This window comes from Chelonia mydas, chromosome 4 (assembly GCF_015237465.2).
Source record: "Chelonia mydas isolate rCheMyd1 chromosome 4, rCheMyd1.pri.v2, whole genome shotgun sequence".
NCBI classification, from domain to species: Eukaryota; Metazoa; Chordata; order Testudines; family Cheloniidae; genus Chelonia; species Chelonia mydas.
Window position 1 is genome coordinate 60,064,300 of NC_057852.1, and position 25,769 is coordinate 60,090,068.

Genomic DNA, 25,769 nt, shown 5'->3' on the forward strand with positions numbered 1-25,769 from the left:
ATCTCAAAAAACATATATTGGTATTGAAAAAGGTACAGAAAAGGGCAACAAAAATTAATGGGGTATGGGACAGCTTTCATATAAGGAGAGATTAATAAGACTTGGACTTTTCAGCTTGGAAAAGATATGACTAAGGGGGGATATGACAGAGGTCTATAAAATCATAACTGGTGTGGAGAAAGTAAATAAGGAAGTGTTATTTTCTCCTTCTCATAGTACAAGAACCTAGGGGTCACCAAATGACATTAATAGGCAGCAGATTTAAAACAAACACATAAGTATTTCTTCACACAATGCACAATCAACCTGTGGAGCTCTTTGCCAGAGGATGTTGTGCAGGCCAAGACTATAACAGGGTTCAAAAGAGAACTAGATAAATTCATGGAGGATAGGTCCATCAATGGCTATTAGCCAGGATGGGCAGGGATGGCGTCCCTTGCTTCTGTTTGCCAGAAGCTGGGAATTCGCAACAGGGGATGGATCACTTGATCATAACCTGTTAGGTTCACTCCCTCTGGGGCACCTGGCATTGGCCACTGTGGGAAGACAGGATACTGGGCTCGATGGACCTTTGGTCTGACCCAGTATGGCCATTCTTATATTCTAATCCCATGTTGTATGCAGTGTTGTTTTAGCCATGTTGGTCCAAGGATCTTAGAGAGAGAAGGTGGGTGAGGTAATATATTTTAAAGCAATATGTTTCAATCCTGTCCACGAAGGATCACCCGTAAAGGTGAATGTGTAGTCCATCCTTCTTAACCACTCTCTGATCAGACTGCAAACAAAGATGCTAAAATGTAGGTTGCGGTAGGGGGTGTGTGATGTGGACTGTCCACTAGAAATTAGACTGAGCACACAAAGTCATTTCACATAGGTCACTGAACACCAATTGGTAGATTACCACTTTGTCAGTACCAATTTGGGCTGGATTTTGAACTGCTGCTGTAGAAATGAAAGAATCCATAATCCCATTATCAAACCCCGAATCATCCCATCTTCCAAATACTTTGTTTTATAATCTGATCAAATCCTCCTTCTCTACCATGGATTCAGACAGGGTAAACTCTGAATTTGTTGAGAAGATGAAAGAGGAGTAAACAGTAACGTGTCTTCATTGTTCATGTTCCACTGGGAACCAGGCCTCACTGACTAATACAATTTCTTTTAGGCAGTTCAGCACATTTTAAGGTTTTCTTTTAAATTATTTCTGAGTTGATAGTGAGGCTTTGGAATGTGATCTTTCAATTTTGAATATTGCATATATGTTTTGTAGTTGGGTCTGGGTTATTAAATATGCTGTTCATGGCTGGTAATATTATTATTCACAAATTAAACAAATCTCAGCATTTTGATAATTCAGTCCTGGGTGCTATAACGAACGCTAGGGTAAACAGAAAAATAAATGTCCACTTTTCAGTAAAAAAGGCTAAACAACATGCCTCATTTAGTTCTATTTAGAAACAATTTTATCTCTGCATGTGATGCTATGATAGTGCTTGTTGAACTGCAATTTTATTGGTGACAATAATGCGTTTTTCTGTAATGCTATTTCTCACCCCCCCAACACGCTTAGCTCCAATTTTATGATTAATAATTGCAATATAATTTTCATTTTAAAAAAGAATGATAATCTAGGCCATATACATTTTGTAAGGTTTCCATGGTAACAGTTTCTCTGAGTGGAGAACTGGCTGTTTGTAGTTTCCACAGAAACCACTCCCTGCTGAGACAGGTGCCTTGAAGGGAAGGGAAGTGAATATAAATGAGAGAGACACAAAGACACACACAGGCAGAGCAATGTCATATGATCTCTGCAGCATCTGTACACTGTAGCAAAGTCAGTCATATTTTTTTTTATGTTTTTAGTTTATAGTTTTTCATTGCAAGACCAGCTTCCCTATTCTCCAGTCATGTAAACTTTGATTTGCCAATCCCTCACCTCCATGGAGCTGGCTTTGTGGCCTGTGATTTGGAAATGTTCCATGCCTACAGAGAACTGAAACTGGTTACGTCAGACGTTAAGGTCCAGGGCTCTAAGAATCACTGCATGGGAACATGTAAATGGTAAATGAGAGCTTTCATTTTTTTTTCTGAAAGATTCAACAAAGCTGGATATGGAAACATTTCCTTTTAAAATGAAGAAGGGGAGGGGAGGAGTAATTCTTTATTAATTCTGAAGAAGGTGGGTTTTGTTCTCATTTGGGGGTAGAAATGTCTTGTTAAGGAAAATGTCTGGTGAAAGGTCAGATAACAGTAAAAGATAAATGAACTTTGTTGTCAGCTTTTGCTGCGTAAGGAGTCTTTCTATTTTTAATGGCATTGTGAAAAAGCATTGAATACTACTTCAGAAGAAATAGTGTTGATTTATTTTATTTCTTCAAGGACAATAACACCCTGACATTTGTTCAAGGGTTAGTGTCGCCATAACTACAGATTAACATGCTGGCTGCTTCATCTTCATCCTATCATCTCTCTGCCTCTTTATGAGGGAAACAGGCTGACATGGTTATTAAATCTGGCAGCTGAGTTGCATGCACGTAGGAAGCAAGGAGAGCAGAGCATATAGAAAATGAGTAGCTTTCAGATAGCAGCCTTCTTTTTACTGCTACCAGGCTTGAAAGGCAGTCTATAAAAAAGCTCTTTCTCTTCTTTGTGCTGGATCAGTGCACAAATATCGCAAACACAATTGCAAATGTAAGTATTCCTGGCCTGTGTGCTGCTTTCAGATTGCTAATTAAGGTTTCTAACTCCAGTGTTCTGGTTGAAAAAGCAGTGAGATGAAAGCCAAAAACATCCCCAGTGAGAATGTTTCTTTGTAGTATTGTAATGGTTTTCAGTGAAAATGTTAGAGAGAGAAGGGGATCCTTGGTAGATTTATGGAGCAAATAGGTTACAATTGTGTCAGTTGATTTTTAGGATTTCTGTACTGATTTGTTTGTGACAGGAAGAGCCAGAAGCCTGATAGAAATGCTATTACTGTAGATAGTATTTGAGGTATGGGAAGAAAGATACCTCTGCATAAAGAGACTATTTGCAAGCACAAAAGAGAAATTTCTCCTGGCATTTTTCACCTGGAATCTGTTTGTATTTAAAAAAAAAGAACAAACATAGAATTGGACTTCTGATTAAGAAATTCTACAGTAACTTATTATAGAAGAAAACCCAAATCTCCATCATCAGGGTACTATTTAGCTTGCATCTGAACTGATAAGAACAATGAAAATAGCAGGGTGAGCAATGCATGTTTTTCACCAAATCTCTCACTCTTATGTAGTGGGAGATGAGCTTTGTTTGCTGTAAGGCATGAATACAGAATAACATGGTGGTTGGGAAGCAGTGGAGTTGCAGGTTTCTCAGCGCTGCAGACAGGAATTGTAAACAAGAACACAGGTGTTGGTTGGTATGTTTTGTGCTTTTTATAACCTGATCATAGCATCTTGGTTTACAATCTCCTGTATAATGCAAGCATTTTATAGCGTGGTTACTCCACTGCAGTGAATTTCAGTTTATAGCTGGTGAACTCTTAATATGCTATGAATGAAATCTGCATATTGAAAACAATCTGCAACCAGTACTGCTTACAAATTTCAGATAATTGCACCAGAAATGCCTGCCATGTCCAGTTTGTTTGAGTTGTCATGTCATGTTTATTTATTTACAGGGTTTGTTATTTACTAGGGGCTGTCACAGTACTGTGAACCCTTTATGACCCATGCAAACATTTAATTTCTGCAGTTCTTTTAAACAGGTGACCAGCATGAAGTGATTATGAAGATTGTGTTTGTTTCATGTATCACTGTATGGCAAAGAAAGGGCCAAATGCATCCCTCGTGTAACTCCAGTGAGGTCAATGTAGTTACACCAGGGATGCATTTGGCTGCCTTTGCTGAAATTGAGGCACCAGTGAACATGTAGATGTCTCTCCATTGCAGCTACTTATGCCTCCCGCCCTGCTTATATATGGTGATGAAGATGTGCCTTCACCATTAGCTATATATGAAAATGGTCATCTTTGATCACAGTTGATAGAGTTAGGTTTCCCCAGGCAGATTGGCAGCAAGCCAACTGCTGACGCAAGTGGTGACCTCTAAGGACTATGTCTATCTCAAACATATAAAAAGATTAAAATAGCAGAAATCGAGGGTAGTGGGGCTAGGGAAAGGTTGCCAGCTGGGGACGGCATTAACCTAATGGTAGCTTATTCAATAAATGCTGAAAGCCAAAAATAAGTCCCTTGAATGCAGAGAAATTATCTATGACTTCACTGAATCTATTCAAAAGTTCTTCCAGGAGGATTTGGAACAGGGCTTAAAAATCTGTGCAGGATCTTTCTATCTGCTGTGCTTCATTTCAGAATCCAAGATTATATTCTCTCTCTCTTTCACACACACACACAAACACACACACGAAAAATGGGGGGGGGGGGAGGGGACAGAGTAAGAAAAAACTGTTTTCTGTTTCAGTTGTGCTACATATTGTACCAGATTTCATCCAAAAAAGTTCCATCTCTGCTCTGAACTGATCGTGCCTAAACAAAGTTCAGTGATGCACAGATATGCAGTGAAATTTGCAGATATGCGCACTGACTTTTTAGGTATATGCTCACTGAATGTTAAACAACCCCTGCAGCTCCTGGTGCTGCTGCCCAGAGACAGAGCTTCACTTTCTATTATGTGCATTAGTGATATTAGACTTTTTTTTTTTTTTTTTTTTAAGCACTGGAGTCTGAACATCCTTGTGTGTGCACTACTGGGTCCTACCTCTTTGCAGATAATTTTTTCCCTGGAATGGGGGAGAGAGTACACAAGCAGCCCTCCAATATAGGGAGCACTAATGGAACTAAATGTTGTCTGGTTTGTTTGTTTTTTCTGCAAAATACTTTGGATAGGTGTAAAACTGCCAGATTCGCTACCTTGGTATGGTATGGAAAAGCTAGATTGACTATTTGGCTGAGCTATGGGCTAACCTATTATTTTAAGGTTGGTCTCATCCTGAGAGTACTAACGGGGAGTACAGTCCACTCTTGACATTTACTATTGCAGTAGTTACATTTATCCTGGAATTTTTGGTATTCTCCATTCTAAAGGTAAAGGCTGGGGTGTAATAAATGGCAAGATATTAATTTATAGTAAATCCATAACCATCTTCATTATGCGATGAGGTACTGAAGATGAAGAAGATCCTCTTCTCCATAGTTTCCTTGTTTTTTCCCCCAGACCAGGGCCCTGCCTCCCTCCCAGTTACTCCCCACAAGGAAAATTACCCTTCCTATTTTCTTAGCACCCTATTGCCCTAAAACTAGAACAAACTTTGCACCCTAAGCTGACTGAGAGACTTGAGCTCATTGTCCACTTCATCTTTACTGCCGGCATTGAATAGCTTTAGTCTCTATGTTGGTTTTTCTTTCCCCTCAGTTCTCTAGGCAACACTCCTTCTCCCTCCTGAATCCCAGCAAGAGGAAGCAAAGTAGGTCAGGACAATTTTTCATAAATATTCTGCTGAATTTTGCAACAAATATTTTTCAGGCCTGTTTGTGTTTTCTCTTTCCATGTAAATGCTGTGATTTGAGCTTTACTAGCATTCATGCCAGAGATCTAACTGGAGAAATAGAATTATGCTGGGGATGCAATGCCATCATCCTTCACCATTTTGTGACAGGCCAGGTATTTTCAGAGACCTTTCCCCCTCTACAACAGTGGTTCTCAAAGCCGGTCTGCAACTTGTTCAGGGAAAGCCCCTGGCGGGCAGTACCAGTTTGTTTACTTGCCGTGTCTGCAGGTTCGGCTGATCGCGGCTCCCACTGGCTGCGGTTCGCCGCTCCAGGCCAGTGGGGGCTCCGGAAAGCAGCGCGGGCTAAGCGGACTGGCTTTGAGAACCACTGCTCTACAGTACTCCCAGTTATCGGTGTGCTCGGTCTCTAAGTGTTTCAAAAGAGTCTATTGGGTGTGGCTTGTTAATGAAGGTTGGGTACAGCTAGATGCCAGGTCACAGCTTGTCTTACAATTCCTCCCTGCTGTACTCAGCTTATACCTGATCTGGTGGGTCCTTGCAGCAAATACTTGCAAGCTGTCTTTCTCCAAGCAGCTCTGTTGCAAGAGTCAGCTAACTCTGGGGCACAGCAGCTTACCTGCGAGTTGCCATCCCTTCCTATGACAAACTCTCCCTTTTAAGCTTACTTCCTCCAAGTGCAACAGGCTTGCAGGTCTGCCTGTTTACTATAGGTTGAGCCCACAGGAGCACATTAGTCTTTTCCTGATGGGGGTGGGGGTATGTGACAGCAGAGTGGACCTGGACACCATTGTGCTAGGCACCGTATAAACACAGAACAAAAAGTGAGTCTCTTCTCCAAAGAGCTAACAACCTATTTTAAATACAAAATCAAAAAGTAAGTGGCAGGGTAAGAAGCAGTGAACATTTTAAATAGATCCTGTCAAATGCCACATCACAAATGTACTTTCCTCCAAGGCAAATAAATCTATGCAGTGGCTCTGGGAAATAACTTTATATAATTAAACAAATATATTGTAATAGTTAAGAAACTACACTAGGTTTGTTTATTCCTCTTTCAGGAAACCAGGATCATCTTTGGTTAATTGGGATTATTGTCTATATTTTAAAAAAGAATCAAAATAGATTATTGCAGTGTTATAGGGACACCTTCACTTTAATAATAGTCATGCTTCTGTCTGAGATTTTTTTTTACTTTCTTTCATTACAGCACCAAAGAATTCTTTAACTGAAGTAGATTAGAGAAAATAATTTTCCTCCATTTTTTCACTTTGTCTACTTTGTTCATTTAACAGTGTAATGACTCCCACTTTAGCACTAAAGTACAGAGCTCTACCATATGAGATATCAATATAACTCCACTAACTGGCAGCAGTAGTAGGCTGTTATCCTCTATATGGACTAGCCACTGGAGATGGACATGGCATACACTTTGCAGTTGTGTTATAACAGCACCTTGTTTGTAATCAGGTTCACTGTTTCCCCTGTGTAGTTAATCAGTTAGTTAATCTCAGTTGTTGTTTACATGGGTCTTTCACACAGCACTAGAGAGAGGAAAATATTTTTTAAACAAATAAATAGGAAAATGAGTCAATGGAGTTATTCCTGATTTAAACTGGCATTAGCGAGAGCTCCAGAATGAAACACTGACTGGTGATGATCTTGAACCACTAGAAAATAGGTTTAGGCACATTATGCAAACGAGAAGTGGAATTGGAACACGCTTTTCATTAAAAATTGTGATGAAAAATGAAGAAGGTTAGTAATAAATTACAATAAGTAATGAGTTAAGTCTGATACAAAGTATTTCCATTGAGTTGAATGGGCTTTGGATCAGGCCCTTATTATGGTTCCACACAGACCAAATACTCTTGTATTTGACATCTCAGATCACAGAGCACATTAGATCTCTTCTTCTGCTCCAAAACCAGGTTGCTTGTTAAATCCTGATAAATAGTTGCTTTAATAATTGAAGTTGCATAAATGAAACTCCATTTGGCCATTGTTGTCCTCCTGTAGCAAAAGACTGCAGAATCTATTTTGTCGTTTGACAAGATGATTGTTTAAAGCATGTTTAGAAAACTTGAAGCTCTCTTTCTCTTCTTATTTTCAAATGTGAAAGGAGATACAGTAATTGTCAAGAAAGCATACACTTCCATTAAAACTACACATCTCCTTACTGTATTGTTAAATTACAGTTTAACCAGTTTTCTCATTTGCCATTTGAATCTGTTTATTTATTTATATATATATATATATATATATATGTAGCCAGTAGTCATTCAGGAGGATACCAAAATCCATTTAGATTTTTTTTGTTAGTATATAATTAAAAATAATAATAAAATGGCATAAAACTTTCTGTGACCTGATTCAAAATAGTCCTGACCCACTGGTAATGTTTCCCTTAAGGTTTTTAATATCCAACTATTAATTTAATGATGTGTATTCATCTAAATTGAATCACCTCACGAAAACATAAACATGAATTATGAAACAGTTGGGGGCCTTTGATAATGATTCCTTTAAGCCCATTAGTATAGAGTCATTACCTTAATGGAGTATATTCACCCACATTTAATCACATCACCAAAACATTAACATTAAATACCCACATATAACGGCTATAACATAGTTCATGCCCATCAAAGAATAACTTCACACATTCATTCATGCAGGCTCTGATCCTGCATTGTGATCCTTGCAGGTGGACAAGGTGTCTCTCTACAGGAGCAGCAGGCTGGGTCACAGTGCCTTAGTTAGTACTGTCTGATAACACCTAGCCCTTTGCTCCCCTCCCATCTCAGCTGTAGATTTCAGTAGTAGTGCTGGCTGGAAAACAAGAATTCAGTTTCCTGAAAACTTTTGAGGTTTTGGCATTTGGTTTTGTTCTGCACTGGGACTAAACTGAGACCCTGAGAACTTTTCATGAAAAAACAAGGGACCAAGAGACTCTGGGGTGGCCAGTTAGCCCACTGATTAGGGCACTCCCCTGGGATGTAGAAAACACAATTTCAAGTCCCTACACTGACTCTCTCTGTCTCAGCCACTCTGTGTAAATTATTAAATATTCACTGGGCCAGAGAGTGGGGCTGAGACTGTAGCCTGGTGGTTAGAGCACTGATTTAGGCAGAGAAGGGAGTTAAACCTAGATCTCCCAGAACCCAGGTAAGTACTCCAATCACTGTGTTGTTGGCTATTCTGTGGTCCCTCTCTCCCTTTGCTGGTTTTGACAGAGATTTCATCCTGGACTTGAGAAATCGTCCTGTCAAAAGCAGTATGCTTCCACAAAAAGTCTTTGTTGGAAAAGGCCGATTAATCAAACCGACAAACATTTCAGTGAAAAATTCCCAGTTAGCTCTATACAGTAATACATCACACAGTTGTAAACACTGCCTTTTGCGCTCGCTTTTTTTTTTTAAAGCCAGTGTGTGAACTAGGAAGCATTTATCATGTACATAAGTTAGGGCTGAACCTGCCATCCAGTCTCAGACAAAACTCCCATTAACTTGCAAAACCATCATATAGTATGATCTTCAGTTCTGAAGGTTGTGTTATCCCATTTATTCAATTTGTACATACTCTTCAGATCATCATCATTCTGGAGAGGGTGGACAAATTGAACATAACTCTGCATACTTCATAAATGTTCCATCTGCCTAGACATTTATATTATACCCATCACTATGATTTCTAGCACTGGTTTTTATTAGGTGTGACGGGGACAGGCCAGATGGCAACATGAAAGTGGCAGACGGCAGGTATATTAGCCCCAGGATAAGCAGGTCCCTTTTCCCTTGGTAACTGAACAGAGGTTACTCTAGGTTAATTAGGACACCTGGGGCCAATCAAGGGCCTGCCAGAACCTGTTAAAAGCCTCCCCTCCATCCAGATAGGGGCATGTAATACGAGCTGAGGGAGGAAGGTGAGCTACTGGAGAGTTGGGCAGTGCAGATGCTGACAACCACCAGGAGAGAAACCACACAGGTACAGAGGCAAAGAGCGGGAGAATCCCCGCTCAATGTGGCGGATGCTCCTTCTGGGCCCCAGAGGGCTGCGGGAAGAGACCCCGCCAGAGGGGAGAGACTGAAGTGACTGTTGGGTCTATTATCACCATGCCTGGAGGGGCTACCAGAGACTGAGAGGCTCCCCTTCCCTCTCCCTGTCAGGGAAGCTGGGAGGAACCCTGCTCCGGCGGGGGGTGTGGACAGCAAGCCCAGGGGTGTGGGGAAAATTCTGACAGAGAGCGGAATACCCTAGCCCGCTGCTAAACAGAAGCGTGGGACCCACCAAGTCCGAGAAGAAGCTCTGTCATGTAGGGTATAAACCTAACAGTGTATTCAGTAATATTAAACACTATGTAAGCACAAGGGCCCATGCTGCTGTGGCTTTTGGAAGTACACTGTGACTTTGAATGTCCTGATTTTTGTTACTTTAAATTCTGAATTATAGTTGGCAGTAACATAGCTTTTTGGATTGATTGATTGTACAATTTATGTAAGTAAGGTGACATACACATAATCAACAGTCAGTATTGACATCAGCCAAAATCAGATATACCCTCACAGTCACAGGGTTGTCTCTTCAATAAAGCAACTAAACTAATGCAAGCCTCTGAACATGAAGGGCCATTGTATCCCCTTGAATGCCTTTTCGGCATCCAAAGAAATGAAGAATGTTTTTCTTATATTACAGAGAACAATGAACAATATGGTCTTTAAAGATTACTTGAGGGCATGTAAATACTTATAAATCCAGCTTGATCTGGTTGGATGAACGGGTATTTTATCAAGCTGGATGGCTAGTAGTTTGAATAGGATTTTGCAGTTCTTATTAGTTAAAGGATAATAGGACAGGTAGCTCTTTTTCTGAGGCAGTAATATGGTTCCCAAATGGATAAACTAGAAGGCCAAATAATTTATCCTCATGAGAGATCTTGCTTATTACCAAGAAGGTCAGGGTATCGTCTTCAATCGTTCTCCATTAAACAGCACCATTACACACGCTAACCCAATTAAAAATATACTATAAACTAGAATGAACCCCATGTGTGCTTGTTCAGCCCTTGTGCTTGCCACTCCCTAGTGCTGAGTCTAGTTGTCAGCACCTTTCGATTCATGTCCTACTTTAAGTGATGCTGACCTGGAAATCTATCGGTTGTAGTTGTTGGTTAGGGCCACAAACGGAGTAAGATACACAAGAGAAGGTTAGACTTAGTCTATTCCACATTCCTCTAACTCAGTTCTAAAAAAGGGGAATCAAGGATCTGGGGTGGGAGAGGAGTGGGATGTACTGAACAAGGTGTCATCCAAGCAGTTATGTTCTGGAGTTGTAATGCAGTGATACAGCTCCATGGTTTGACTGGCTGAGAATTTCCCTGAGAGTATAATCAGTGCTATGGGGCAGTAAGAGAAAAGGCTAATATCTGATTTCTCATAATTGATATATTTATTGGGTGAAATTCTGCTCCCACTGAAGTCACAGATGCATAGCTTTTAAGGCCAGAAGGGACCATTTTGATTACCTAGTCTGAGTTCTTGCCTAACATGTAGAGCTGGTTGAAATTTAGAAGTTTCATTTGGGGAAAACTTCATTTCAAATTTTTCATTTTATGGGTTTTTCATCTCGGTTTTATTATCTTTACATTATTTCATGACACGTTAATAGTTGACCTGCATAATATACGTGCACTACTACTGCTGTATCTCATGATGTGGTAGTTGAAACACTGTATTTTTAATTTATTTTGTTTTTAAAATCATTAAAGGCAGCTGCTACTTTGTACTCATTGAAACATCTTCTTTTCTAGATCAAAGTGACTCCTGTTTGTGTTGTAATGAAATAGTTTGACACTTGTATTATTTCAACTATTATGTCAATTGTGGTATGTCCAGACTAATCATGCTGACATGTCATGAAACAATGCAAAAGTAATAAAAATCAGATGTACATGATTAAAAAAAAAAAAATTGAAACTAAACTTGGTCATTTTCTGGGGGGAGGGAGTTTCTAAATGTTTTTCTTTCATGAGAAACTTTGTCAAAATTTGTCCAAAAATGGTTTAATCAAAACAGCTTTTTCAAAAAAAACCCACCGTTTTAATAAAAATATTCCGATCAGCTCTAATAACACAGATCAAAAAGCTCCACCCAGTAATTACTATGTCAATCCCATAACTTCTGTTGGAGCTATAGCATATAGAAAGATATCCAGTCATGATTTGAAGACAAAGTGATGGAGAATTCACCAGAACCCTAAGTAAATTATTCCAGTGTTTAGCTACCCTGACTGTTGTTTTTTTGCCATTGACTTCAGTGGGGCAACATTGTGGCCCCACTGAATTTTAGAGGATTTTAAAGACTGAAGGGAAAGTCTATATACTGAAAGATTTAGTAAGCTTTTTCTATAAAAAGCATTATAATTAATTGACTAGTGTGTATGCCCTTCACTGGATTGAATCTGAACTTCTAGAATGTGTGTCATAAGTGCTATTCTGCAGACAGTGATTCCTCATTAATTCTGGGGGCCTGTTTTAGGAATAGGAGGATTTGTTTTTTTGACTTGAAAATCTAAATGCCAGTGGTGTGCAGTCTAGTGACAAATGTGAAACCCTAGGTGGTCATAGATTTGTTACAATATATTTAGCCCACAGACAAATTTTAAATCAGTCATTAGTAAAAGCTCAGGCATTAGGTAATTACTAAGTAAAAGGTAGAGCAATGAGGCTGAAAATTGGTTAAAGAGTTAAATCAACTAATGCCCAACTTATATTAGCATATCTGGTGCTCCTGAGGCTAGGTGTTTTATTAACTATAGGCCACGTTTTGTCCTTTATATATAAAAAATTTTCATACTGAATTTTCAAGGCAGAAATTTGGCTCTCTTATCGTCCAAACTTATCATAATGATCCCCACATCCGCTGATGCCCTCTCTTTTCCCACCAAAATGGAGATTAGTTGATGTAGTTTTCAAAATGTGTAAGTGAGAATTTTTTTTCAGTGTATTTTAATTTATTGTTTAATCATTAAAGGTCAGTTTTCAAGTAACACTCAGGCTTGTGACATGGCTAGCTTGGTGTAGAGCTCATTATGAACACCAGTGCACGGACTCATGTAAAATCCTGTACTCTTAGAAATCAATAGTTATTGATGAGAAAAGAAGCAATTATTTTCATTGTAATTAGTGGGATGCTAGTGAAGGGTTGGTTAGGCTTTGACCTTGACACTTCACACACTGAAAATAAATAATTTCTGCTAATTCATTATTCCAAATAGCCTGCCTCAGAAAATGTAAACACAGAAGAAATAGTGCACACATTACTGTTGTTTTTACATCAGGGAAGGCCAGGATCCATCACTGGATGGCAGTGAGCGGTTATGGCAGTCTCTTCTGGCTCATGTTCATTTAAAAATAGTTCTGCCCTGTATTAAAAAAAAAAAAAAAAAAAAAAAAATTTCTGAACATTTTTGTTATGCTTTAAGTTGGAAACAGGGAGGATAAGTAGACACTGAGGGGCAGCTTCTCCCTCCCCCGTGAGCTCAGGTGTAGTGGAGAGTGAGGACTGAAGAGAATCAGTTGTTGCTTCCTGATGCTCAGTCACATAGCCCTGGCACAGGGCAGAGGTGCACAGAAGCAGCTCTACTTATGCAACTGTGAAAAGGTTTCTCCAACTTTTCACCAGTGGAGAATGAGGCATAGTGGAGCTCCACTTCATCATGTCTCCAACTTTTCCCTCCCCATCCTACCCATGCCCCACACCCCCAGAATGCCCCCATCACATCTCCTCCCTCCCCTTATGCCATTGGGGGCGGCAGGTGGGATGAGGATGGCATGGTTTGTGGCTGGAGCATGATAGCATAGCAAAGATTTTCTAAATTTTTTTGAAGAACAGAACAACTTTTAAAACATAAGCCAAAGGGCAGCAAGTGGTTGTGGCGCTAGCATCCAAATGATAAGATCCAGCCTTCCCAGAAATAAAAGCAGTGGTTTGTTCAGAGTATTATTGTTACGGGGCCCTCTGTACCCGCAATGTAGTATTGTGATTCTATAAAAAGTGCTTAATAAAAAGAGAGAGAGAGAGACAGAGCACACTTTTAATCAGGGGTGGAGAATCTACAGCCTGCGGGCCAGATACAGCCCGCTGCTTCATTTCACCCAGCCCTTAGCAGGTTTCTAAACCACAGGCCGGAAGCCCTGGGTCTCGGTGCCCACCCCCCACAAAGGACAGGAGCCACGAGCACCGGCTAGCCCTGTTGCAGGGGCAAGCTGGGGTTGCCAGGCTGTTAAAAGTCCAGTTGGCTCTGCACAGCTCCCATAAGAACGGCCATACTGGGTCAGACCAAAGGTCCATCCAGCCCAGTATCCTGTCTTCTGACAGTGGCCAATGCCAGGTGCCCCAGAGGGAGTGAACCTAACAGGTAATGATCAAGTGATCTCTCTCCTGCCATCCATCTCCACCCTCTGACAAACAGAGGCTAGGGACACCATTCCTTACCCATCCTGGCTAACAGCCATTAATGGACTTAACCTCCATGAATTTATCCAGTTCTCTTTTAAACCCTGTTATAGTCCTAGCCTTCACAACCTCCTCAGGCAAAGAGTTCCACAGGTTGACTGTGCGCTGAGTGAAGAAGAACTTCCTTTTATTTGTTTTAAACCTGCTGCCCATTAATTTCATTTGGTGGCCCCTAGTTCTTATATTATGGGAACAAGTAAATAACTTTTCCTCATTCACTTTCTTCACACCACTCATAGTTTTATATACCTCTATCATATCCCCTCTTAGTCTCCTCTTTTCCAGGCTGAAAAGTCCTAGCCTCTTAAATCTCTCCTCATATGGGACCCGTTCCAAACCCCTAATCATTTTAGTTGCCCTTTTCTGAACCTTTTCTAATGCCAGTATAGAAGAAGTGGGGACCACATCTGTCTCCCAGAAGAGACGGGCATGTCCCTGCAGCCCCTAGGAGCAGGGGCGATCAGGGAAGCTCTGCTGGCTGCCCCTGCCCCCAGCGCCAGCTCCGCAGCTCCCATTGGCCGGGAACTGTGGCCAGTGGGAGCTGCAGGAGCAGTGCCTGTGGGCACAGCGCAGAGCCCCCTGGCCCCTCCGCCTAGGGGATGGATATGGCAGCCGCTTCTGGGAGCAGCGTGGAGCTAGGGCAGGCAGGGAGCCTGCCTTAGCCCTGCTGCGCTGGCGACTCGGCGCCACCTGAGGTAAGCACCGCTTGGCCAGAGCCTGCACCTTGAACCCCCTGCCCCAGGTCAGAACCCTCTTCTGCACCGTAACTCCCTCCCAGACCCCGCACCCCAACCCCTTCCTCCAGCTGGGAGCCCTCTCCCACATCCTGAACACCTCATTTCTGGCCCCACCCCAGAGCCTAGGGGAAGCCCCAAGCCTCCATGCCCTCCCATGGGGCTGGAGCCATGAGCAGTGGCTTGCCCTGCTGTGGGAGGAAGCCCTGAGCTTCCGTGCCCCACCACGGGGCTGTGTGGCCCATGACTGATTTTTTTTTTTTTTTTTTTTTTCCTGTGGGTCAGTGGCCCCCGATAGAAAAAATGTTCCCCACCCCTGCTGAAAATTATCCTCATCGTCCTCACTCCCATAACCGCATTGGTCTTTGGGGCACCATCATTGATGAGCAATGATACAGTGGTAAGGTATAAAAATTAAGAATAGATACAGGGCTCTCTGTTACTCTGGAGATTGTCTGTATTTTGGAAGTGTCTGTCTATCTATATGCAGGGCAATCAATGGCTAAATGTAAGAATAATTCCATTATAGTTTTATTTACAATACACAGAAACAGATGCTGCAGTAATACAACTTTAACCAAAGAGGAATTGATAAAGAGCTGGGGTCTGGGTGGTACAAGAAACTCCATCCATCGTTTTCCAAAATACATGCTGAATAACTCAATTGTTGCTGCTAACAGTTGCTGGCTGTTTTATGCATGACAGACAAACTACGAGCTCAGACAGGAAAATACAGTGACAGTGGAGTGTCTTTTTCCATTCAGTGGGCCCGATTCACTCCCTAGGTTCCACTGGTTTCCACTGAACCCAGGCTCCATTGGTGAGTGCACTTGAGGGGATTCAATAGCACAAGCTGCCCACCACCTCCTGTTTCCAGGGGGGAGTCTAACATATGTTAACACAACCCCAAAATTGAGTGGAGCCAGCCCAAGAGGCAACAGAGGTAGGCTGATACTCCTTGTCGTGGGCCTTCAATACAGCCCTATTTGGGTCTCAAAGCTGCCACTGCCTGACAGAAACTACCCTCAACCCTACCCCTTTTCAAAATATAAGGTTCTACGCTGTTTCCTAAAGATGGTCAGACTCTGTTCTCATCTAATCTCCTCTGCCATAGCGGGGTCCCCTCAAAAGAGAATGCTTTGTTCTCCGCTCTCAAAGACTTCGACCTTGGCTTTGTAATCTGCATTGTCCCAGAGGAGCATAGCTGTCTGCCATGGTCGTTCATAGATAAAAATTTGCTTGTCACTGTAGCTGGAGCTTGATCCCTCAATTGCTTTGAAAAGCCTTAAACTGACATCAGAAGCTGAGTGCGATCCAGAGGAGGGACTTGAGCACAGATCTCATGAACTCGTGGCAGAATAAGCCATGGAGAAGGTGGGCAACCGCATTCTACACCATCTGGACTATCTGAATAATCTTCCCATTCAGCTTCAGATAACAGTGAATTACAGTAATCCATCTTGGAGATGACAGATGCCTGGAGCTTTGTGGTCAAGTCTGAGAGAAAGGTACAATGTTTCCCAGCAAACTGGAGATTAAAGACGGCTTACTGATGTATGACCAGGTAGCATATGATTTAGAATTCTCCCTTTCTCCATGTTTACAGCTCTAACTTCTCCTGAAAGCACCAGAAGCTTTCTATAATCAAAACTTCTCTTCAGTTTGGCTTTGTTCCTGTCTGGTAAAAACCACTGGGGAATTACCTCTATAATCCTCCAAAAAAAAAAAAAAAATGGGGAGGAAGACAAACTTAAATATAGAAAGCCTTCCATCTCTTCATCATCAGTGCTAATTCTTATTATGCTATGATACCATCATCATTTTTAGAGTTCCTCTTTTCTGTGAGAACTGTTTTCTTCTCCACAGTATTGGAAGGAGCAGATGAGATTAAATAGGCACAAATACATACTCTAGAACAAGACCACCCAATCAGATGGGTTCAGAGAGAACATTTCGAGGCAAGCCCCCTTCAGGTACTGGTGAATTCTGTTACTGGAGTGCCATATAAAAAGTGATATTTGAATAGGTGTGGATAATTAATATTATACACAAAAAGCTGGTCACGGGGAGCAGAAGGGCAAGTTTGCCCATGAGAAGAGGCTGCGAGGGACCTAGTAGCCTGGGAAGCCTAGCCTATGGCAGTGGCTACCCTTCTCTTCCTCACCCTCCCTTGTTTAGGGCAGATTGACACTGCAGTCCTGAGAGGGGCTCTGGACATCTGCTCTCTGTCAGTGCCCTGTAGCTGGATTTGAGGAGCAGCACCAGGGACTGAAGGTAATTACACCCAGAAAGGATCCCTGGAGTGGGCTTAAGTCCCCCAGGGAACAGTGAGCTTGCCCAGGAGTGGGGGTTCTTGTAGGGGACCCAGGGGCAAGAAACTGGAAGAGACTACAGCCGATCCCAGGCTGAGGGTCAGCCAGCTGCACATGGGAAAAATGTAGATCTGATGAGAAACCTGGATGCAGAGGGAGACTAGTGACTGGCTGGGCAAAGAGACTGGGACAAAGGGTGGGGGACACTGAAATTGGACAAGAAGCCTAGGGAAGGAGACTGGGGCTGGCAGCCAGTGAGACTGGGGATTGTGGGAGGCACCTGGAAGCCAGGCAGTGGAGTTGCAGGAGGAGCAGGCCCTTTCAGAGGTCCAGAGAGGCCCGGGCCACTTCCAGCTTTTGAGGCCGCTAGCCATAATAAAAATAAATGATGACACATGAAAACAAAATAAGGCACCAAAAAAAGAGAGACATAATTTGAACATTTCTCTTATTTGTTTAAATTTGCAGCTCTAAGCTGAGAGTGTGTCACATTGTGGTCCGATGGGGATGCCCATAAAAACAAGTTGTGAAACTTACCGAATGCCAAAAAATTAACAAGTGTCTAAATTTGAGGCCCCCTTTGAGCTTGAGGCTCAGGCCAAATGGCCCTCCTGGCGCCCACTCTGACTGGCCCTGGGGAGGGGGAAGAGACAGATCAGAATTGGAGTCGGAAGAGAGGAACTGGAACTGTATGGGTAAGGAGACTGGAGACAAGGAGCCATGAGGATTGTCTCACCCGCTAGGGTGGCGTGCATCACAGTTTGGCTACACTCCAAGTTTACAAGTCCCAGTAAATCCTTCCCTTGGGCCCATACTGGGACAGTCAACATGGGAGAAGTCGCAGTCCTTCTCTTCTGCTGTCCAATCTCTGCATATTCACATTCCACCCATGGGCACTCTTTCCTCATGTGCCCCTGTTGCCCACAGAGTATCCAGTTACTGAGCTCATTCCTGTGGGTTCCTTCCCAGCAGGGAGTAGTTTTAAATTTTGAGCAGGACCCACGTCTGAGCTCAAGGACTCCACCCTAGTTATTTGTGTCAGGTGGTTATCTGGGTGATACCTCATCCAAGCTTGGCCCCGTGACTTGCTGAGGTCTTCTCCTCTCTGTATGGGTAGCTTGGGTTGCTGGGATGGGGTTTGTACATGTTTTTCATCTTGCTTTGCTAGTAGGTATCCAGTCCTGTCGGTGGCCCTCGCCGATGAATGGGCAGAGGCTGTGCATGTTCTATCCGTAGTGACCAATCGGCTATGAGAAAATTCTCCATCAGCTGCACCGCATTCAACAATGACTCAGAATAATGCTGGAGAACCCCCTCTTTGTTAGGACCAACTCTGCAATTTGGGCTCTGGAGTGCTCCCTTGCATGAAACCACCACCAGCAATGCTCTTTTAATCATTGTGCCAGCACCTTGGAGCATGACCCTTGGGGTAGGTCTTTGCTCTAAAGCACTACCAATGTCTCCTTGCTTATATCCAGAAAATCTAAAATAGTGGCCTTCACCCAAATGTAGTGTTGAGCCTGCTTTGGATCAAGGTTACAGTAGATCAGCTGTGCCTGTCCTATCAGGTATGGACCTAAAACTAAGGCCAGTGTTCTGGAGGTTATTGAGAGGCCAGTGCCACCCTCTCAAAGATGGTGATGAATGCCTCCAGAGCATCATCTGGGCCCATCTTAGTTAACTTCACTGGCACAAGTGCCAGAGCTCTCCCTGTTATCGGGCCCTGCAGGGTCTCCCTGGCCAGGGGGCGGTGGTCTTAATTGTTGCAGGAAGTCTCTCCAGAGTTATTGCTGCTGGGACACAAACTCCTTCAGCAGCTGATGTTGTTGCACTACTTGGGTCTGCTGCTGCTGGGCCATCCACTGCTGCAACATCTGCTGCTGGAATTGCTGCTGCTCATTGGCCTGCTGATGCTGCCACTCTGCCACCCACTTACACCTCTCAGTGGACTGGTGTGGAGCCTGTTTCTGTCTCAGGGCCTTGAAACAGGTGTAGGGCTTAATCACCCGCATTCTCCACCAATTGTAGTCACCAACTTGGCCGTAGTCCCTTCCAGTCTCTTGTCCCTGAGTCCCTTACAGGAACCCCCATGCCTGGGCAAGCTCATTGTTCCCCACGGGAGTTAAAAGCCCACTCCTAGGGTTTTTTCTGGGTCTAATTACATCCAGTCCCTGGCTCTGCTTCTCAGGTCCGGCTACAGGGCACTGATGGAGAGCAGACGTCCAGAGCCCCTCTCAGGGCTGCAGTGTCTGCCCTAAACAAGGTGGAGGAGGGAGTCTCAGGCTGGGCTTCCCTGGTGGCTTGGTTCTCTAGCAGCCTCTCTTCTTGGGAAAACCACTCCTGCTGCTCTGTGACCAGCTTCACATTTTTAAGCTCTCCTTCTCCAGGTAGCGCATGCTCTGAAGGTACGCCTAATTGGCATGGCCTGAATGCAGAGATGCTTATTAGGCTTGCTTTTAGTGGGATGGGGGTATGTTCCATCACACCTTGCCACCACCATTTTCCCACCACACAGGTTCCCAGTCCCCGTCTCCTTGCCCAGCTAGTCCCCCTGCTCCTCTCCTGCTTGACGTCTCAAGGTTCCTTCCAGTCCTACATTTCTATGAGATCTTCAAGTTAGTGGGCTGAATAAAATTGTTGTGTTCTGAAAAAAGCTTCCTAAGCCTAGCTCTTAAAGATGTTTCAGAAGAAACTGAACATTAATTAGAGATTTCTTGGGAACTGGAATTTCCATTTTGTGGGAAATTCCACAATTTCAAAATAAAACTTCACTCTGAATTAGAATGAAATGTTGAATTTTTAAATTTCTCACAATGAAATTTTCAAAAATAATTCACTTTGGATCAATTAATGTTTTGTTACAATAAAACTGAATTAAAATTTACTTAATATTTTTCAAATTGCATATTTTAAATTTATTTTAATTTTCATACGCTTAAAATTTATTTTTACAAGTTTTTTTTTTTTAAATAAATTTTCACTGAGATCGATGTGGAATATTTTGATTTTTGACAAACGGAAAAATGTTCTCTCAGAAAAGTTTCAACTGGGTCCCATGTTAATTAGTGTTGAAACTGAATCCTGCCCATGCCTTCACGTGTTGTTTAGGATGCAAACAAAGCTCCGCTGTTCCTGCCTATCCTGGGCTGCTCTCTGCATGTCCCCTATGTTGCTAAGTCTCATTAAGTTTTACCTCCTTAAGTACAGTTTGACAGAGGGATTCTTTCGGTTGGCCCCATTTACATGTTTCTCCAGCTGCTCAATGGGACACCTGCTGTGACAGATGCTCTGCCTTTCTTCTTAACACATGTCCCAGATATTTCCATCTTCTTTTCAGGATAACTGTAGAGCAAATAAGTTGTTCTCTGACAAATCTTGGCACTTGCTATAAATTCATTTAATGTAATACCTAGTATTTTTGAGGCATTTGCTTTCTAAAGCATTTAGTTGTCTGTCTCCTGTTGTTCTGAATTGTTGAGATTCACTCATTTGTGTGGTTTTAAATTATGCTTTGTGCAGATCCACTACTGTCTTCTTTAGTCCATTAATCTAAGCTTTTACCTCCTGTGTTACATCAGCAGATTAAAAAATGCTATCCTTTAGGCACTATCCTACATAAAAGTGCCAAAGGACTGAGTTCAAATCAAGCTTCTATCCTGGTTGACTTGTGCTGTCTGGTATCTTTTATCTCTCCTATATATAACCAAGAAATATAGCATAAAAACAATTAAATTAATTCAAGCAGCTCACATAACCCTGGTAATTTCCAGAGTGGCAGCTCTTACTTAGTCAAACACCATTAGGCTGTCTCTTGGCCTGAGCTCTCTGTACCTTTCATGTGCAGCTCGAGTCAAACAGCAGTTAAAAGAAGAGTAATTAATTCAGTGACCAGAGTAAGAAGCCTTTTTTTTTTCTTTTTTTTTTTTTTTTTTTAAACATTACATTGCAGAGAAGAGTATTCATGTTCATAAGCAATTGAGGCCTGGTTCATGCACCCAGCTTATGTTGATATAAATACATCACTTAAGGGTGTGACACAGTTATACCAACCTAACTCCTGGTGTAAACAGCACTTTGTTAGCGGGCGGGCTTCTCCTGTCGACGTAGCTATCGCCTCTCTGGGAGGTGGATGACCTGCCTAAGTAATGTCTGTACTAAGTGCTACAGTGATGCAGTAAGTGCAGACGAGCCCAGAGAAACACACAAACAGGAACTCTGATGACATGCTGCTTACCTAACAGGTGGAAAACTGGAAAGAGGTCAAACGTGGCTCTGCTTTACAATTCCACATTCACAAGCAGAAGTGAAGTCTGTAGGTTATTCTATCCATATGGTAGGGATGGTGAGTACACAGGCCAGGAAGAATGACTAAGCATGCTCCAGACAGGAGGCTCAGAAGCTAAAATGTGATTGTTTAAAGTGTGTTGCTTAGAGAGCCAGCGGAAGAGACAGGATCTGCAGAGAGCCTATTAGTTGTGGAGAGACAATGAGTCTCTTCCAGAATGTTGGGAGAGGGGAAGGAGAGGGGTATCTAACATCTATTTGTGTGTGTGTGTGCTAGTTAAAAAAAGCAGTATAAGTGAGACTGACTAAAACTGGTGTTACTGAAAATACATGATTCAAGCTACAAGCAAAATTGTAAAGCATTTAGAGTGGGTTATAATTGAGATTTTATTTCAACCTTTCTCCTCTTGCATATGCTCAAATGATCTCTACTAATATAGACATACAGCTCACACTTCTTTTGCATTTTTTAAAGCTTTTATTTATTTATTTTTGCCAGATGAAAACAATCAACTTGCTTAAGACTCTCTTCAGGCTAGGCAATATTTAAAAACACATTAAACTTAACCCAGTGGATAAAATTTGCAAAAAAGCCATCTAGGCATCTTAATTTTCAGTTTAAAAAATAATAAATTGAATTACAACTGCCCTCAGATTGAAAGCAAAATTAAATACCACCCTTTTTATTTCCATTCTTGTCCTTTGTATTTCATTTTAAAATATAGATGTACAGCAGTTAAATGTTTTCTTGTGGGAATACATTGTATTTTCACAACTAGCAACTTCGTCATTAAACATACAATCTTTGTCAAATGATTTTAATGGAGAACTTGTTTAAAATGCACCTAAAAACATTGTTTAAGGAATTAACAAATTATTCACTTTTTCATATAAGTGAGAGAGTGTTAGTAGAACATAAAGTCTTATCAGTCCGCATTAGTTTGGTTATTATTATTGGATTTAATAGACATGGGTAGGAATTTATGACAGAGCAGTTCCCTGATTCTTCAGTGATCCATTAATTGTTTGTGTCATTGCCTGTTATAAGAACTAATGAACCTTTGGTTGCTCAATCTGATGATATGGCCTGATCTCTAATTTTCAGGTTCTTTATATATTCAATTATTTGATAAATTACTATGGGAGTATTTTCAGCCTGGGTTTTTTTGGAACTGATCTGTGCTGCAACTATAATGTGATACAACATGGTGAAAAGCCCTCTCCTGGTCCCAATAAGTGGATTCAGACCCTGTAAAAGCCAAAGCTTTATTCTGATCTTAGGGATGCATCCGATGAAGTGAGCTGTAGCTCACGAAAGCTCATGCTCAAATAAACTGGTTAGTCTCTAAGGTGCCACAAGTACTCCTTTTCTTTTTACGAATACAGACTAACACGGCTGTTACTCTGAAACCAGTTTGGTCCCAGTTACACTACAAAATTTATCCATATTGTAACTGGGTCAAGGGACAATTATATTTTGACTGAGTTCTGTTACTTGGCCACAATTGTAGTGTAGGTGGGGCCCTAATTTGTGGAAATCTCCATATTGTTTCTTCATGTCTGTTCACTTTGAACTTATTTTTCTTCCATTCCTTACACAGCTTGTAAAATAGGGGTTTGCCTGGCACACTAGGATGGCTCTTTTCATATTTGAGTAAATGATTGTCCTTCGTTACAGCCAGGTGACTCCAGTTAAAACGTTTAATTATTTACATGTGTCCACATGCTAGGTAACTAGCACATTTCTTCCGTTCTTTGATAACAGATTATGGGGGCCTTACGAGGTATACTGACTGTAGTGTTTTGCTGATAATGCCCCCAGTTTAGAAAATTATATAGGAACATACCTAGGGTGACCAGACATCCCTTTTTGGGCGAGACAGTCCCCTTTTTAAGTCCTGTCCTGGACATCCCAACTTTTTTTCAAAACTGGGCATTTGTCCCATTTGCTCTTGCCAGCTGATCATCAGTTGGCAAGAGCAAATGGGACAAATCGCCCAATTTTCAATGGGGGGTGTGGAGGAACATTCTGGGGGGTGGCCCAAAAGCATGGCCAGTGACCCCAGGCAGCTTGGGCCAGTCCTGCGCGGTGTCCCGTTTTTGCTTTAGGGAAATATGGTCACCCTAAACATACCTAACTTTAAACACACAATTAGTCCCACTGAAATCAATGGGACAATTCATGTGTTTAAAAGGTAGGTACATGTTAAAGCATGGTCTGAGGTCTAGGAAGGGGTAAGGAACATAGGTAAAACTAGATTAAACCCGAAGGCCAGAGAAGGGGGTGGAGTGAGGTTTTTGTAGTTTTTAACCAAATATTTTTTGGTTTCAGTTGCAGAAAACCAAAAGGTTTTTTTTGAGAAATTAAACAATTTTTGATGAGAGTTTTGTGGTTTTTTTTCAAAAATGTCCATTTAATCAAAAAGCCAATTTCAAGTGGAAAAAAATATTTAAACAAAAAAAAAGTTCAGATTTAGAGGTGTGCACTAGTGGTTGCTGCCACGGGGTCAGTAGCTTTGGGATCATGTGTTTAAGAAGTGATATCTCCCAGGGGACTCAGCAGAGGATTAGCCAGTAAAAACACACGCACCCAGTCTACACTTGGGCTTACACTGTTACTAGCACAAGTAACAAATTTCCTCGGGTAGACAAGGCCCCAAGGACAAGGAGCTAAATTCATCCTTGGCATAACTTCACTGGTGTAGAAGGAATTCTACTGAGAATGAATTTTTCTGAAGAGTGAGTCTTTTCAGCATAGTCCACTCAATCAGCTCATTCTTGCACTCTCCTTTGTTTCTTTATTTGTGGCTACATTGCATTAGCATCTTAAAGAAATTGCCATGGAAATCAGAGACGAGATATCTACAAACAGACAAACTGTCTGTTCATAGCTATTCACAGCTCTGCCACAAACTCAGGTACAGTGTCTGTGCACTTTATACAAATCCATCGCTGATATTTGTTGCCAGTCCCTACCCCTAAGATCTAATAGTAGAAGAGAATAAGCAACATATGCCATGTGGATGAGGGAGATAAGCAAATACATACAATTGTTACATATATAAATATTTTATATAGGCATATTATTTTGCATTGCTTTGTAAATACATAAATATCAATTTCCACAACTGTCCCTCATCCACCTCCCTCTGCTGCCCCCTCTCCCCCCCCAACTTAGCTATGACCCATTTCTTGTAAGCATTGTGGCAGAAGTGGCTCATGCAAATGGATTTGAAGGGGAGTGAGTGTCTTCTAGATCTGTTCCGGGAGGGCATTTCATTCATAAGAGGCAGGGTGAAATGAAAGTTTGTGGGAGGAGTAGACAAGTGCGCAACATTCAAGACCAACATTTTTGGTGGAGTGGAGAGGACGGGGGCAATGCAAGAAGTAGTTAGAGGGGATAAATGGGGAAGGGCAGAGTTGTGAAGGGCTTTGAAGGTTACAACAAAAAATCTCCCCACTGTATTTTCCACTGAATGCATCCGATGAAGTGAGCTGTAGCTCACGAAAGCTTATGCTCAAATAAATTTGTTAGTCTCTAAGGTGCCACAAGTCCTCCTTTTCTTTTAACAAAAATCTTGAGCTTGTTATGGGTGGAGGGATTCCAACAAGGATGGTGACGTGGTCAGAGTGATGAGATGATCTTAGCAGCTGCTTTTCTAAGGATGAGATAGGAACAATATGCTCATTAGGGAGGCCAGAGCAAGGGAAGCTGCAATAACCAAAACTAGAGATGATGAGGGTGTAGATGATGATGTTAGCTACCTGGATAGAAAAGAAAGGGTGGGTTGTAGAACTGTTATGAGGAAGAAGCAGCAAGATTTTATCACAGCCTGGATGTGTGGGTTTGGTGAGATGATGATTTCAAAAATAACAGAGCACAGAGGTAGTGGAGAGGTCAGAGCTGGATTAGGGTATAGGCACTAGAGGCCCATGTTTTTGGACCCAGATGCTGGAGTCATGTGATTGCACCAGAATCCTAGTGTTCATTTAAAAAAAAAAGATTCTATCCCTCCTGATTGTCAAGGAAAACAAAAATGTGACTCAAGCTTATCTGATGCAGTGATGTGTGCCTGAGTCTGCGGACAGCCTGAAACAATAGCTCTGAGAGGTGTGAACTACCCCATCTTTCTCAATGAGGTGTTAATGCTAACACCTACCTTTCTAGAGGGCTCCATTCCCCCACCCAAGCAAATACGCCCTGGCTGCTGGAGTAAATGCTGGGGGGCCCTGCTGCCACCCCTAACTGTCCAGGTGGGAAAGGGGACTCCTAATGATATCCTTATTGTTCCCGAGATTCAGAAGGGCCTGCTGCCAGACTGAGGGGAGAAGGCCCTCTTGGGAAGGGAATGGTGGGCCATGGCGCTGGCAGAGGGTCATGAAGGTGGAGCCACACCTGTATCATGGTGTGAATA

The 25,769-nt window shown here is 42.1% G+C and overlaps 1 protein-coding gene and 1 long non-coding RNA gene across 12 annotated transcripts in view; one reads left to right on the forward strand and one right to left on the reverse strand.

Moving 5' to 3' along the window:
- Window positions 1–1,747: 1,747 nt before the first annotated feature.
- TRIM2 (tripartite motif containing 2) overlaps window positions 1,748–25,769 on the forward strand; it is a 118,835-nt gene continuing 94,813 nt past the window's right edge. Inside the window, exon 1 of one of the 11 annotated variants that reach the window (XM_043545843.1) lies at window positions 1,748–2,064. The gene's annotated coding sequence lies outside the window, so the exon portion shown is untranslated. Of the gene's footprint in view, window positions 2,065–2,180; window positions 2,695–9,403; window positions 9,496–15,945; window positions 16,267–25,769 lie in introns of those variants that run through there. The other 10 variants (XM_043545848.1, XM_043545836.1, XM_043545839.1 and 7 more) reach the window with 10 other exon arrangements.
- Window positions 7,311–25,612, reverse strand: LOC119566106. Its single transcript, XR_005225153.2, has 3 exons — window positions 21,305–25,612; window positions 20,264–20,412; window positions 7,311–12,930 (listed from the first exon to the last, which is right to left on the reverse strand). It is a non-coding gene; the product is annotated as an uncharacterized LOC119566106 (long non-coding RNA).